Raw genomic sequence first — 12,754 nt, forward strand, 5'->3', positions numbered from 1 at the left:
TAGAGAACGTCCATGCTAAGCACACCACATGTGCATTAGGCTAGAGGCAGCTGTGGCCACACCGATTTCAAGGTCCCCTGGAAGACTCCTGCATGTGCCTGAAAGGACCCGCTTCATTCAGCGCCTTTTAAGCCTGGCTGAATCAGACAGTCTCAGTGGTTCTCACATGTGAGGCATGCAAGTTCAGCAGCTATGAGCATCCTTCTCCTCAGTGGTACGCTCTTACCCTTTAAGCTTGCTTTAGGTATCACGCTTGGAAGCTAGAGAGCTTCATTAAGCTATCCCAGAGTACAGGGCTGATAGAGCCAGACATCATCTCTGCAACTGCAACACCACCAAGGGCAGGATTGTGTTTTGCTTTCCATACTGGGCTGGCTGTTGGAGCTGGTAGCCCCAAAAAGGCATCAGGAGCTGCCACGAGCTTTACTGGCTCTGGCACAGACTTCCTTATCTTGCTGCACGCAACTCTGCCTTGGCAATCCCCACGGCAGCTCGTGGTGCCTCTGCGTCTCAGCTTTCTCAACCATAAAACAAGGGGGAGCGCACAGCATCTCCAAATCTCGATGGTGTGCTGCATTATCCATGGTTTGCACACCACCAAAAAGAGACCAAATAGTATGCTTCCTTGGGTAGACACATCAAGAGAGAAGCTCTAGTCCCAACTTGAAGGATGTATGAAAAATTAATATCTTTGAGCCTCCTTTATCCCCATCAGCAAAATCCACCCACCCCCATAATTTGCTTTGAAATAAGGGAGAAAGCACTAATTGTTCCGAATTATTTGCTGGCTGGAACATCAACATCTAAGAGCAAGCATTCTCTGCAGACATGAACTTGCTCTATCCCAGGGCTTGGGAAAGTACCAGTTCCCCTGGTGCACAGCACTATCTTTTGAAAGCCTCACCACAGCATGCACTACATGAACTTGCCTGTCTGAACTTAGATTGTAAACCAGAACAAAATATGTTACTGTGAAATGTGCAAGACATGTCCGAGCAAGTTATTTCCAGACAATTTTCCTGTGAACATCTAACAAAACCGAAGTTTACGTTAAATATACACTGAGGATTTTCTCTTTCTTTTGAGGGCAATCAGTGTCTGAGTTCCTCTGCCCCAGGAGGTACTGGCACAATCCACTCTGATTAGACTCAGGAGGGGGAGCAAACAGACAATTACCCTGATAACAATCTTATCTGAGGGCAGAAATGAGATTAGCTGCCTAGCTGCAGTGAATCTTCCTCTGAGTGTGAGGAAGACTGACTAATGCAACATGGGATAGAGAGGAAATTTCCCCACAGAGCATGATGGCAAGTAAAGTGGGTGAAATTCTTCCCCTACTGGTCCCTTTCAAGCAGGGAGAATTGTCTGTTAGGACAAAGTGACCGGGTTCCTGTATAGACGCCGTCCTGAAAACACAGTTGAGCAATTTGTTCCTTCTAGTTTTGCACCGTTATGCATGATCTCAGAATTCAAAAGCAGTGAGATCAGCTGGTAGAACAACTCCCTCCAGCTATGCTCTCTCTTATTTTATTTTTGCAGACTACTCTCAAAATTCTCAGATGGCACAAGATGCATTAGCTTTCCATGAACCTAACAAACAACACTGTTGGGACGCTCTCTTGAAACAGTTTTGATTTTATGTCTCTAACTTAACTCCCTTCTTCTTAGTTATTATTCCCTTTATAACAGCTAGACTAATCCCTCTCCCCTGGGTGTTTACAGCCTTCACATCTCTGGAACGATCTCAAGTAACAGCGAGGGCAACATCAAGGGATATTAACAGAACATCCCTGAGATAAGGATCCCAGATAAGTCTGTACTTATAAGAAGTCTTGCAATGAAAGAATAACTAATATAGTAGTAGGACAGAAGCCAAACGGCTCAGGACTTGCCTACACTGTACCTATACCAAGAGGTTTACCCTGGGGGTTTCCTTGCAATGGACACACAAACCAGCCTTCCAAAGGTGCCATCTTTGTTGCTGTAATTCCAGATGCTGTGTGCTCTGCTATGCAACCCAGGGGACAGCAGTTTCAAAAACTCTTTACATTGTCCAGCTGCAGGAAGGGGACAAGGACCTACAGAACACAGATTCACCAGAAACACCGCACCCAAAAAAAAGAATAAAAATCACCGACAAGATAAATCAAATTGGTGGCAATCTCAAAATCAATAAAGGAAAAGTTGCTAGTAAAAAGGCAGAGGGGCAAACTTCCTCCCTGCAGCATATGACAGTGCTCTGCTTCAGCATTTGCAGTTTTCTTTACACATCTCTTTAGACTAAGATGAATATCCTTATAAAAAATACAGAAGTGAGCAGGCACAAGAGAGCCAACTGCTATACTTCTGCCTCGCTGATCTGAACTCACAGCATTTATTTAGTTATAATCCTTCACACAGGAAGTTTATTTATACAGACAGGGATTTCTGGAATTCTGCAGGATTAGTCAATCTACAGCATTCTCAGCGCTTGAGTTTTAGCATCAGAATTACACTGCCTGGATGTTCAATGCCTAGAGTAAATATTTGGGCTGATGAAGGTTAAACAGATTAGTCAAGATGAAGCCAGGGTACTCTGCTTATTTACTCAGAAGCTTAAATATTGCTCTTCTTCATTTAAGAAGCCTAGTTTAAAAGAAAAACACACAAAAGCGACAAATGAAACGTACTTGCCCAACCCGAAGTGGGACAGCACCAAGATTTCTATCATCATGTGTGCGACAAAGCCACACACTTGCATCGCACATCTCACACTCCTCGGCCTCGTTATGGGAAGCGCACAGAGGAAACAACAGCTTCAGCTCGAGCTTGCTGCTCTGAGTTTCAGCTGCACCAGGGAAATGGCATAAACAACAACCCCCTCCCTCCCCGCACCAGTTGTATTCAGAAGCACGAGGGAAATAATTGGTGTGAAAACCACTCGTAGTTCAGTTACACTTTTGAGATGTAAGGAGGCAGTCAGGGACAAGGCTGCTTGAGGCAGGACTGTGTCCACACACCCTACTGAGGAGGAGATTTCCAAATGCTCTCAGCAACGCTACACGTCAGCTTTCATCAATTCAGCAATAAATTCCTACCATTTTCAGGCAGAGCTGTGTTAAACTAGTTCGACATCCTGGTCCCACCTGCTCTACCCGCCAAGCTCGCGGTGCTGATTTTCTGCAGCATGTCAGGTGCCTGATCCAAAGCCCCTTCGCTGCCAATAGGCTTTGGATCAGACGATGAAGGAACAGTAGTTAAGCGTTAGAGCCAGAAAGCAAAACTGGTTGATTTCACTGCTTGATACACAGAGATTAAGATTAGAAGCAAAAGGATAAGCGATTTAATAAAAAGGAAAAAAAAAAAAAGACTGTCAGCAGCTACAAAACTAGCCGAAGCAAAGAGCTTAAGGAGGAACAGGAAGGCATTAGAAGTTTACGTTTCAGTCCACTTGTTCAGTTTCAATTTCTGAATCAATTTTATTTCAAGGCACGGACATTAAAAGGTTTTCTATTAAGGCACCAGGAAAATAAAACCCGTGTCTCAACTGAATACCTCTGCAGAAAGCTACTCCCAGTTGCTGGTTTTCCACCCTTTTACTACCGCTCGTCATCCATCCCCGCTGAGGCTGGGTCTTGTTTACTGCACTCTCAAGAAAATTTGTTCAGAAACTTTGGACACTGGAAGAGGAAAAAGTGCCGATCCATGTTTACTCTGAACAGATGTAACATTCCTAAGAAGCTCTCAGCTGACTGCCTTTGAAGTCTGGAGGAAAAAAAAAAAAAAAAGGCTTGACCTTGAAAGCAACATTTCTTCCCTTAAAAGAAGAAGTCTCTGGGGACTCTTGAAAGAAACAAAAAGCAAATTCTCCAGATCCTTATCTCATGCTATTTTTGAGAAGCTTTTTTTTTTCCTTGCTCTCCTCGTGGTGTTTTGATTCAAGAACTTTCACAGACAGTGCACACGTGTGACGGGCTCCTGCCCCCCAGCACCAGGCAGGGGCAGCCCCCGGCACTCGCCTGGATGGCAGCCCCGTCCAGGGAGCACGCAGCACCGCCGCAGCTGCAGCACCGAGCACGACAAGACAGGTTTTGTGGCAGGCAGCTTGCAAAGAGAAGTTTTGCGGATGCAATGCACTGACCCAAAGTGAATCCCCATCCACAAGCGCTGCCGCAGCAAGCTGTCCCTTGGGACAGACGTGGCTCTGAACGGTGCTCACGCAGCACACAGACCCGCACACAACACTCCCAGATTCAACAGCCACTGTGGCCTCTCACACTGCCACGGCTGGAAGCACCGTTATTGCAGCAGGCACAGCTTGCACTTACCCCAGAATTTCCGCTGGTGACTAAATTAACTTTAGCATGACAAAAGGGGTCTGCTTTTCCTGTTTTACCTCCCTCTGTCTGCTGCCATGTCCTCAGTGTTTCTCTCCTCCTCTCCCAAGCTCAGCTCCTCCTCTGTTAGTCTGCCCTATTAACCTTCTCCGTTTCCCACCCACCCAAATTTGCACATTATTACGCATCCAAAGCCTTTTGTTCAAGGTCCTCAAACAAAAGCGCAGCTATCATTTCCTGGCAAGAGGTGCCTTACACCCAGCAATCACTTAGGGCAGCTCTAATAGACTCATTTCTCCCAAACACAAAAACAGGGCATGCCAGACAGGCGAATTCAAGGACATATCCTTTCCTGAATTCCACAGAGCAAGATAAGCCTGTGAGCCTTGCACTTACTTTATCTTAAGTAAGAGGCTTCCCCCATTCTCCCACCCACCAAAAAACTAATTATTTACCACTGAGGCACGGAATAGGTTAAAGTTTCCTCTGTCTTGTCTCAGCTCCCTTCGCAGATTAGGGGAAAACAATGAAGTCTCCGCACTTCATGATATTGCTAATGCTTCCTGTGGGGATAGCAGCGCCTGCTGCAAAGAGGATTATGATTACGGTTTAAGAGGAGCGTGCACTGTACTGCCGCAAGAGGCACAGGCTTATCAGAAAAGCAACCAAGCTGCCCCCAAACTATGCACGCGGGACTCCTGCCTGCCTTCAGCTCTGGCTGATGGCTCTGCCTCGGATCACACACCCGCTTATCGGGAGCGATAAAGCGGCAGCTGGACTTTCAGGGAGCGTGGGGAGGGGGGGAAATAAACGAGTCACACCATGCAAGCAGCTTGCATACGTTCACCATCAGAACACCCAGCAATGTTTACAGATCATCCCACCACATTCATCTGCATTGAGACACGGAGATGGCCGGGCATGTAGAGCTCAGGGGCTGTGCGTTCCTGGTCACAGTTGGGAAATCACGAAGGAAAACTGTTGACGGAGCTGTGCTAGCTGTGGCGACGTTGGCTGGCCTAACACAGGCAAGACTGCAAATGCTTTGAAAAGCACAACACCATCAGTTAGATCTGCTCCGAGCAGAGTTAGCTTTGACGTGCAGCTTCAAGTGCTGGTGAAGGGCCTCTGTCAGACCTCTTGGTCTTATTGCTGAGTACAGAGCTGACTCAACTGGAGAAAGAACAAAGAATTGCAACTGAGCAGTTGTAAAACATACCACCCATCATTCTGGGCTCTCCAAGGTGCCATCAGCAAGATAGCAGCGTACTCGCACCCATCCATCTCTACCAGCTATTAAAGAACAGACACGGCACAATTTCTTTTTTGCAATACAAAGAGCTTCAGCCAAACCAGTCATCATAAATTCCTTGACTTCAAGAAGTGCTCAGCCTAAGTGGCAGGACAAACCGCTGGCTAATGCACATGTCAGGACCAAGAGGGCTCGAGGCCTCATGCTGACTGAAGTATCTCACATTTTAGGGCAGAAACATCTGCTGATGTAACAGGTTTTTTTTTTATTTTTTATTTTTCTTGTTGATTTTTTTTTTTTTTTTTTTATCACCAGGCTTGTTCTTCTCCAAGTTATTTATACAACTGATGCAAGCTGAAGTTTCAGATGTTCCCCCTCATCCCTAGCTCTGTTCAGAGGGGTTTAATGGCTCCCTATCTGCTCATTAGAGGCTAGAACTGCATTAACGCGTGCTCTCGGAGTTTTTACAGGTTTAGAAATCACTGAGCTTCACTCGCCCCAGGGCTCTCCCTGAGTGGCTCTGTCTCATTACACAGCATTGTTCTAAGCATGAGCGGTCTACACACACAAACGCACAGAAAAGCCATAGAGCAACCCCTCCAACCACTCATAATACTGAACAAAGCAACAGTTTTAAGATGCTCACGAGACTCTTCCCTGAACTGTGACATGACTTAAACCAAGTTGCTTGGCTCCTTGGAGAGGGCTACGGTCTCCTAGAGACAGTGAAAGTTGGATGCTTTTAATTAGGCAGAACAAACCTTCTCGTGCTGGGACAGTTCACGCAGCTCTCTACTAACCTTCACGGACGGGTGCTGGACGCCTCCGGGTTCCCTCTTTATCCACTTTTTCTTCCCATTAATCTCTGTGGAAGATAAGATAAAGAAATAGAGCTGAAAGAAAAGATTAGGATGGCCTATGGTCTCTCAAACCAGAAAACAAACTAAAACAGCACTTTCCCATTAACCTGCCTTCAACAAATTTGTGCTTTAGGGGATTTGTAAGCCACTGCATAGATCTGAATTCCAATTGACTCATGTTTCTGACACTTTCATATTCTTTGAAAACAATGGGGACAGAGGTATTAGCAACAATAAATTAAGTCAGTGTCTTTCAAATCTTAATCAAGTCATCACGTGGGCTCTAACCCTTGGGAAGGAAAAACTTCAGTGCATTTCTCAACATCACATCCAATGACAACACAGTGACAGAGCAAACTTAAGAAACCTCAGAAGAATTGTCCTGCTTTATGTTCGATGTTTTAAAGATTATCTGTTTTAAGAGGATTTTTTCGTAGCAGGTTCTGAATAAGGTGGCAATGAGAGGAAAGGCAACCTTAACAAGGAGAACCAACACAAAGCATCAGGAAAAAAATCAAATCCATCAGGGTGGGGGCTGAATTAGTAGACCTGAGGGGAAAAAAAAAACACTGATAGTGGATTCACATCTTGATAAAGGCACCTCATCATCACCTCTGCAGATAAGCCATTTTCATTTTGACAACAAAGACATTGAGTTGTATCGGCAGTGTCAGGATGAGCTTTCCACTCCAATCTAGTCAATGTGTCTCTTCTCCCTCCAGCCTCAATAGCCCAGGTAGTCACCTTGATTGACGGCGCCATACACCACCATACTACAGAGATCTTTGATACCCTCTGCAAAGGGGACGCGACCACAGAACAGACAGTTGGTTTAAAACAGAGGAAAAGCAGAGAGAGTAAGCACATCACTTTTCCAGGCTACTGCTAGCATTGATGCAGATGGAAGAACACTTTGCTCTTGAAGTTTAGGCAGAACCAGTCAAAACTACCATCCAAGAGAAGGCTGGAAGCAGGCAATCAAAAGCAGATATGCAGGGAAACCTTGCCCCTCCATCCTGCTTGAGAACGCAGGGCTAAGCCTGCAAAAACTCTACCTTAACTAGTAATTACAACTAAAGGTTGATTACCTAGATGACTAAACATCTGATTTTCAGTCCAGACCGGGTACGCAGAAAATTGCACGGCAGCCACAGTAAACAGAAGCAAGAATTCACCTGAGAACATGTTTTCCAATCATGGGCCTTACTGTCAAATGCAGTGATTCATTTTATGACCTGCACGGACTCACCAACTCATTTCTCACGGGTCATCTGTACCACAGCAGCAATCAAACCAGACTGGACTGAACTGACCACATCACACCAAAAGCTCCACAGTTCTGCAGCCTCTTGGGCCTCCTTACCTGAAGGACGTTCAGCACCCTGCTAGGTACGTGAGGTAGGCTAACACGTCAAACTAGGGAGCGCTTGCTGCCCTACAGACATATCTCACTCTGCCTATACAGAGACTTTGGTAGATCAGTTTTCAGAATGCAATTTATACATTTCTAAAACCAATCAGAAGCTCTATGCTCTTACAAAAGGGAATGAAAAAGCATTACTGTCAAACACCCATCAGACCTAGAAGCGTAGGTGAATGTCATATATTAAAGAAATTAAAAGGCTGCATTTGAGACAGGGATAGGAAGAGCATGTACTATTTCGAAAGGCTCTGGTTAAACTCTCTTAGTATCAAAATTCAATTTCTTTCAGGTTTTGCAAACAACAACGGCCTTGAGCTGAATGCTGCTAGCCTGCCTGCAGCCTTTGAGGAGATTAGGTTATTACCAGCCAACTACGAGAAACTTAAATCCAGTATTAATCCTAATTCCCATTTAACCAAATCTTCATTGTGCAGTGAGAGCTGGCTGTGCATGAATTTGCACATGTATTATGCCATGTGCAATGATCTGTGTCACAAACAACAGATGCTAAACCTCATGTATGTTTAAGGAATACATCCTGACTGCAGTTTCCAGAGAATCCCAGTAAAGGAAAAAGATGGGAGCTGGGGAAAAGAATGGGCCAAATGGAAATGATTTCTGGGAGACAATGGGAACAATAGGGCTCACAACAAGCTTCTAGCAGCCAATAATTGGAGAACTCGGCCCTGGCTTGGAAGAAAGCAGCACACGTAGCCAAATCGCAAGGACACAGAAGCATCTGTAATAATGCTGCCGTGGTGCCATCACCAACACCGAACGTCTCAGACCATAACTGCCAGGACTGCAGAAAACACTGCCCACCGCTGCTGTGCTCGCGCCCCCAAGATGAGCTCTGGGGGCAGAGGACTGAAGGTTTCCTTGGAGCAAGCCCTGGCCCCCCACTCCTGGTGCCAGCCCTGAGCCCCACCTTGCTGGCTGCTGCTCAGCCACCGACCCATGGGGACGGGGCCAGCTGGAGCCGTGGTCCTCCCACTGCCCACCAAAGGAAAGGCAGCTCCTGGTCGCCTCAGGTAACGCAGACACAGGCTTGCTACAGAAGCAAGCAGCTTCAACAGCTTTCACTAGCAGCTAGCTCTTCCTACTGCAAACACAGGAGAGCCACAGTGCTGTCCTAGGCCCTCTCCAACACCATTTTACTCCAATTCCCTTCCAAAACCCCTTTAGAGAAGACAATTTGTGCATGGCTCCAGGCTGCCAAGGCTTGCTGAGTTGTCCATGGGCAAGACCACATCACTCAGCACGTTCTGGTATTCCTAGAGATAAAGGAACTGAAGATTAGGACAGACTGCCGCTTGGTCTACTATCAAACAGGACCAAAAGAAAGTTCTCACAGTTATTTGGTGGGGAGCGGGGAGGCAAAAACCACAACAATAATGTTTCCTGTATTTGAAGCACAAGAATTCACTGGAGATGAAAGGGACCTTCAGAGAAACACATTCCCAGGAGAACAAGATGTGTTTGGCACCAGTACCTCTTACAGGCAACAGGCCCTCCCTACTGGCAGAGGAGTCAACATCTGCTGGAAAGGCAAACTATTTTTTTTTTTTTTTAAACCAGATAAGGTAATTGCTGGAAACCACTATTTCCGTCAACCCCAAACTCAGCAGACTGCAACCCTTCAAAATGCTATGAGATTCACGGGCAATATCCATTAACTGGAGGCACAACTAGACCTTCCTTCTCCTTGCAGCTGGCTATTACCTATTGCTTGGTCACTGGGCCACCCAAGTAAGGCCCCGGTAAAGCTGTGGCAGAGCAGAGTAGCAGTAGGCTGTACTCCAACTGAGCTGTGGTAGCTCTCCATGTGCATGCTCATCCCCTGAAGCTGATGTCAGGTAATTTAATTTAGCAATGATAGAGTTCTGCTAAATTGCATTACCTTGCAGTTGCCATGGGCTAAGACCACACATGGACAACAACCACACCTCATCCAACAGCAGGTAATCTGACCGAGTGCCTGGCTTTTGGCATACTGCAAACTGGTTCAGATCCTCCTTTTGCACAACTTCAAGCCAAAATTTGAACCAAAGACTTTCCCTTTCCCAGGAGGTATCCTATCCACCATGCTGGTGCACGTCCCGGGTACTCTTCAATCAGAGTCTGGAAATATGAAGATTCTTGCTGGAAAGAATTCCTGCAGCAATAAATACCAAAATCTCTCAGGGAAGAATAGCTCCCATATAAGTAGCTCCCGCTGTTCCTCTAATGGGAGATCTGGTCTGGGACACTGATCTGTCCAGCCTGAGAAAATGGGAAAGCTTTCTCTGCTTACTGTTGTGGGCTGGATCTCCTGTGACCCTTCTCACCTCAGAAACAGACCAGTATGTGCAAGCGAGGCCAACAGCTGCAGGCTGGTACAGGACGGTGGTTTCTGGCAATCAGCACTTCAGCACCCTTTCTTTCTATATTCAGTCAGCGGCAAAGAGAAGCAGGGCTTTTCAATTATGCAGGCAAGTTAAAAAAAAAGGAAAAAAAAAAAGGAAGAAGCCAGACATTCCCATTCTATTTTACACAAGAATTACTCTCCCAAGGCAACTGTAAATAAAATGAACACCTGCACTGCTTTTCATCAAAGACGGTAACCTTCCAAGACACACCGTTCCCTTCCAAGACACGACCTCCACGGATCACGACTGCATGTCCCCCTCCCTCTTCAGCCAGCCCAGGATCCTGCCTCTCAGACTCATCCAAAAGCCCAGCTCCAAACAGCAGATTTCTTCGGAAATGGCAAAGGATTTGGGCTTGCATTTGTGTTTAGTATTTAATCTGCAGAGATTAACTGCATACTGAATCATAGAAGTGAGGCTGATGCATCACGTACATACATTCCTCTAAGTCCTACTTTTCCCACTGCCAATACTGTCATCCATTAGCATGGAAGAAGGGGTTGTGGTGGGTGGGAGAATGCAGCTCAGGCTCCACTCTCTTCACACACACAAAACTAAATGGAAACTGGAAGGTACTTAGAGAAATTCAGGACCAGAAAAGCAAGTCACTGCACACTTACTTCTGTCTGCAAAACAACCACAGACACAATAAAAACCATCTCCTTATGCATGCAGTCTTAAATTTTCAACATTAATCAAAATATACTTTGTACGAGGAAATAAGTAGCTCTAAATTGAAAAACATAATGAGATTTCTCCAGTGATCAGAAACATTTCAGGGGGAATAATTTCTTATTGAAAGGTATTGTTTGCAATACCTAAAGCCACTCACTGAGAAATGTAAGAATCAGGCAGAGATGAGTCCACTGAAAACAGACTTTAGATACATAGATTGTAACTGTCCATGCTGGGAAAAACACAAAGCATAAAGATTTTTAAATAAAAATAATAATAATAATAAATCTCTTCCCTCTCCCAAACACACACACACACACACAAAATAATCAATTTGTTAAAAGCCACACAGGGAATCATGGTCAACACACAGACTGGATTTCACAAATGCCCCATTCCTAGCTCACTATGCACCAGCCGTGTCTTTATATCACTGAAAACAATCCAAGTCAAAAGAGTTGTCTCTAAAGCTGATTTCCCCAGTGTCCTACCCAATCTATCTCGAGATGCCCCAAGCGAAGCAATACCTCATGACACCTTTGTTGAAAGGGAAAGAAGAAGCCTACTCCAGTCTCTTACTGCTATCCTGCCCATCTGCCTTGCCTTTGCTTCATCTGGCGTCCTCCTGGCTCCAGCCCCAAGGCAGATCCTTGAAGCAATCCTTCCCCTACTGCCTGCCCTTGCTCCTGCCCCCAGGTGGTATGTGCTGGCAGTCATACTCTTCTGGATTTCAGCTGCAAGATGGAAAACACCGATGCTTTGAAGATACGAAACAAGCTGGCAGAGAGCTAATATTTAAAAACAAATATGCCTTAAAAACAAAACAAAATAAAAAATACGCTGAAAGTTCATTGAAACCTAAAAGTCACAAACTTAATGGCAAAGATATCCCTGCAGCTCAGTGATTCAGGCTCTCTTGGGGGCTGAAATTGCCTGCTTAGGCCTGATTAAAAAGATAAGCACAGACAGACCCATTGCTCTAAGATATTTCAGAGACAGCTAAAGCAATGACAGAATCTCATGGGTTTAATAACACTCATAATTTCAGTTATTTATATTGCCAGTTATCCAAGTGTTTACCTGGCTCCAAAGCATAACATTAACAGAATCTCTGTAGAGTTGAATGAGATATTCCCGACATTTCAAAACCTCAGCCAAAAGCCTAAACAAATGGAACAGAAGTTCCTCCCAGATACAGATAATATCCCAAGAGGAGGATGCCCGCCGGCCTCCTGAGCAGACTTACCCCAGCCCAGCTGCTCTGGGCAGGCGCAGCAGCACAGAGCTGGTGCCAATCCAGGATCTGCACGGCCCCCCAAGACAAGCCTTGCTGCCCAGGTCACAGCTGCCACGGAACAAACACACACAGTCCTCTCAGCTGTAAACCTGGAGCCTGAGCCTGCCCTCGGTGAAGACAGTGAGGAAAGAAAGCCAGGAGAATCAGTCTTAGTGGTGAAGAAGCACAGTAAGCACACAGAGGACATGCCTCCACTGTTGCAAGGAATTTGCAGCCAGGATGACCCACCTGGTCCCAGGACTCAGCTGGATGGGTTGTGCTGACAGCAGAGCCGTGCACACCTCTTGCACGACAGATGCACCCCCAGAGCCTTGGGCAAGGTGTGTGTCCCAAAAACGTGCCTGTACTGCCATTTACCAAGCCTCCAGCCTGCTCCCTCAGCCCGGGAAGGGGCTGCAGGAGTCACCCGGCCTGATCCCGAACTGGTCCGTCCTGATGCCAGGAGCATCATTCTTCCTTATCGCTGGAGAAGTTCTGGCTAACAGAGATGAAAAGCTATTTAACACTTAATTTCTGGCTGGCC

The 12,754-nt window shown here is 46.0% G+C and overlaps 1 protein-coding gene across 10 annotated transcripts in view; it reads right to left on the minus strand.

Annotated features, from left to right (window-relative positions):
* TSPAN18 (tetraspanin 18) overlaps positions 1 to 12,754 on the minus strand; it is a 110,911-nt gene that overhangs the window by 84,292 nt on the left and 13,865 nt on the right. For 6 of the 10 annotated variants that reach the window (XR_014585234.1, XM_083838752.1, XM_083838740.1 and 3 more), the window contains exon 2: positions 6,369 to 6,433. The gene's annotated coding sequence lies outside the window, so the exon portion shown is untranslated. Of the gene's footprint in view, positions 1 to 3,534; positions 3,726 to 4,307; positions 4,745 to 6,329; positions 6,434 to 11,537; positions 11,666 to 12,754 lie in introns of those variants that run through there. The other 4 variants (XM_083838746.1, XM_083838748.1, XM_083838751.1 and 1 more) reach the window with 4 other exon arrangements.

The sequence above is a fragment of the Anser anser genome (assembly GCF_964211835.1).
Source record: "Anser anser genome assembly, chromosome: 5".
Taxonomy (NCBI): Eukaryota; Metazoa; Chordata; class Aves; order Anseriformes; family Anatidae; genus Anser; species Anser anser.